Below are 4,074 nucleotides of genomic sequence, written 5' to 3'. Positions count from 1 at the left end.
ACATATATTTACATAGTACTTTTGCATTCAAGAAGTTAGAAAACAATAATAGACTAAACACTAGAATGAAAATGAGAAAGGCAAGAACATAAGTTAAATGAAAAACAAAATATAAATTATATGAATGATAAATAAAAGTTCTGACGAAAAAAAGAGAAAAATAGATGACGCATCTGAGAAAATGACACAATGTTCCTAACTGTAGATTGAATACAGCTTCGAATTGTTAGAAATCTCACCCTTGATACTATACCCCTCAAAGAGACACTAGGGCTCAGTGATTTTTTATAAATCACCCAGTTTCCAGTTCAGAGAGTATTAGAACATTAGAATAACGAGAAGTAGAAGACGCCCTGCATGTTCTGGAACAGGTGCAGCTGGCAGCGGCTGGCCGGGGCAGGGAAGAGAAAGTGCTGGGGCCCCATTAACGCGTCCGTCCAGCCGCCGACGATGCCCTGAGTACCCACCATTTGTGTGACATTTTTCTAGACATGAGGGGTTCAGCAGTTAACTAAGTCAGACACACTGCTCTCGTGAAGCTGACATGTTGGTGGGAAAACAAGAACGTGAATAAATTAGTCGATACATACACACATAAAATGCATATGCATATAATCCATAATGATATATAGAAATATAAAATGTATGTATTAGAATAATAAGAAGTAATAAATGCTCCGAATGCATTAGAGAACTAACACGCTCTCTGAAGAATAGCAAAGCGGGGTGGGAGAACAGGTAATGTGTAACTGGGGTGCTGCTCTAAGTCCTCTCTGAGGAGCCAACGAGCAGGGAGGCGAATGGGGTGCTGGGTCTGTGGTGGCTGGCGAGGGACACTGGGTCAGCCAGCACCACTGGAGGCCCCTGAGCCCAGTGTGGCTGGGCTGCGTGAGGCCATCCAGAGGTCCCAGTGGAGGGGGCAGTGCTGTGGTCAGTGGGAGGAGACAGGTCTCAAGCATAGTCGGGGCCTGATCCCGCAGCATCTACGGGTCATGACAGCAACGTAGAACTTTATTCTAGGTGTGGTGGAGACCAAAGAGACAAATTCAAGGAGCATGACGTGACGTGCCATGCTTTTTAAAGGAACACTCCGGACACTGCAAGGAGAGGGAATTGCAGGTCAAGAAGGGAGGCTGGGTGACAGGTGACAGGTGCCAAGTGCAGTGCAGGTGTCTGGGTCTACAATGGCCCCATCCTTGATGTCCCTTCAGCCTGACCTCACAATCTTCTGTCCTTTACTCACTTGAAAAAATTATTTGAAGGCTATTGTGAAAATAGCCCCTTCCCCTTCCTTTCAAAAGGCCAAATGTTCCTGGCTCTTTTTGTATTAATGTTATTCTCATTATTTAATTATTTGGCTTGCCTTTCTTTGAAATCTCTCCAAATTCTGCACATTGTTTAAAACAGTGGGCTCTAAAAGCAGAACCATGGTGCAGAGAGAGCATCCGGGTGAGATCAAGAACACTGAGCTGAGGACACCAATTTTTCTGTTCAAGTTAAATGTAGTCTGGTAATTCGCACAATTGTCTTTTCTTACAAAGATTCTGTTGCTGGTGGTTTTATAACATGTATGAAGGAATTGGTCATTTGAGAAGTTTGTCTCTGGAAAGCTGTTGTCTTCTGTCAGGTTTCCTGAGAAACAGACTCAGAGAGGGAGATTGTTGCAAGAGGTTTACGGGGATCCTCTTACGAGCGCCTCGCACTTATAAGAGCGAAAGATTTGGGGCTGGGATGATAGGGAAGCCGACCTGCAATAAAGTTAGAGCCAAAGTCTTAACAAGTTCAGAACTGCCATAATTAGAGACAAGATGTGGTCTTCATAGTCCAAACCCACCAATCGATGGGTGCTGGGTGTCCCAGGATGGAGTTTAACCTTCAGTGCTGGTGCTTGGGGCCCGAGGACCTTACCTGGAGAGGGACTCAGGCGTGAGCCTGCTCTGGCAGCAGGTGAGGGAGAGTCCTGGTCCTGAGGCGCGGCAGTGGGCAGCACACACTCAGCATGGCCCTTGCACACTCGTTTCAAGCGGTGATGATGAACAGCGCTTATCCATCTGTGTCTTATCTCTCCAGCCCGGCTCCTCTGAATCGGACTGAAGAATTGCTCTGCTGGATGATTGACTCCTCCCAGCAGGCCGAGGCTCAAGCATCCTCCTCGTCTCTTCTGCAGACATGCTTTCTAAACGCATCGTGTGCGGCCTGCTGAATTTAGCACTTTCTGCTTCTCTCAAACGTGCTGCTGAGCTCTGATTCTTTTATTGCAATAGGGTGGGACCCAAAGCCAGAAAATTAGTCGGAGGGCTTTCTGCACTAAAAGCAGCGCATCACATCAGCACGGGGGGACCCCTTCTATCACTCAAGGCTTATTCTGCCCCGCTTCGAGCACTTTCTCTGACGGTAGGAGCCCCGAATTGTCCCAACGGTCCTGAGCTCCACGGTGGGTGTTTCGATCGCGGTGGGGGAAGGGCGGGTACCAGGATGCTGGCAGGAGCTCGCCCCCAAGCGCCCGCGACCAGTCCAGCCAGCGCAAGCTGACCTTTATTGACATTGCTTTGGGCATAAACGGTTCACCCTTGAGGAAATGAAATGTGAACAATCTTTGCCCTTTTTGGCTACAAAGGGCCAGCTTCTTCCTGAGCTCTCCCTGTGGAGAAAGGAACAAGCACAATTCCCGAAGGGCTTCTAGGGAGGAGCGGTGTTCACCCTCCCGGTGCAGATAGGCATGGGCCGTAGGGAAGTTTCTATAGCTTGCTTAGTAAACATGGCGTTATTTTTCTTTTTCATAAGCTCCTTTAGGAAGGATGCCTCTTTACATATTGGTGTCCACACTGTCAGGCTCGATTTTTGTATTTTTCTAAGCGTCCCCTTATCACCCATGACCAGGAAAAAGCGATCTCTCTCTGAGTTCGCGTGGCAGTTGTGAGTATGAGTCAGTACCTTACATGGGCCCGAGTGGGAGACGGGGCAGGAGCACACCTGGGAGCCAGCTGGGGCTCCGCCAGCAGCTTCCCGTGCGACCTGCCAGGGCCGTGTGCAGGAAGGCTGCCCGGCGCGCTGGGCCCAGCGTGCATGTTCCTGCAGGCCGGGAGAAGCTTGGGGAACAGAGGTCAGCTTTAGAGCTTTAGCCAGAGGCCTGTGCTGACATCGGCGGGTTTTAGGACCTGTTGGAAGAGAAAGGAATTGTTCTCGCAGTTGAACGATTGCTTGCTGGGCAGGTAGGTTTAGCAGGACGGTGGGGCAGGCGCTGCGGCCGAAAAATGTGATGGGTGGAAAAGCTGTGTGGCTCAGAGTGACGCCAGGGCCGCCACGGAAACTCGTAGCCTCTCGGGGTCTCTGTGGGGCCTCCTCCTAGTCCACAGGGAAACTCGCTCTGTTCTGACATCTAGAATAATAGCTGCATCCTCATGTCCTTGGCAGCCTCAGACAGCCGCTTTGCCTGCCATCAGATTCTGGGACTTTTGTCATTGAAGTTGGATTTTAATCCTTTGTTGAGTGAGTAGCTGTGCAGAAGAATATAAGAACTGGGAGAAAACACAGTGAGCTGTGTGGAAAAATAAGCATTAATGTGAGAATTATCAGGAGGCTGGGACCACATCCCGCCCCATGCAGGAGCAGCTGGGGGAACAGACGCCACCCTTCCGGAGTTTATAGGTGGGGCGGGTTTCAGATCCACGGATTTGGGTTCATTCTCTAGAGTTGCCTAGAGAACCAAGATGAGGAGAAGAGCCTCTCAGAACTGCACTTCAGCAATCGAAACAGGTAAAGCACGAGAAGAAGCAAAGACGGGACTGCGGCCGTCAGAGGCCTGGAGAACCGGTCTTACCCCAAGCCTTGGGCGGAGGCCATCTGCGTCTCCTTGGAGGCTTGACCTGTGGCTCCTGGCAGAGCTGCATCTTCCACAAAATTTCAACTCTGGAGAAGCCCAAGAGGTTGTGTGGGTAGCTAGGGGCGAGGGGAGGAAAACTAGGAAACCAGAATCCAAACTTTCATAAAAGCAGTGGAAACTACTTAAAAAATAGAATGGAGTGCTATACGATACTCTACTAAATAAAATCCTCGCTCTTCCGGTTAACGGTG

This window comes from Pteropus vampyrus, unplaced genomic scaffold (assembly GCF_000151845.1).
Source record: "Pteropus vampyrus isolate Shadow unplaced genomic scaffold, Pvam_2.0 Scaffold451, whole genome shotgun sequence".
Taxonomy (NCBI): domain Eukaryota; kingdom Metazoa; phylum Chordata; class Mammalia; order Chiroptera; family Pteropodidae; genus Pteropus; species Pteropus vampyrus.
Note: the sequence above shows the minus strand (reverse complement) of the source record.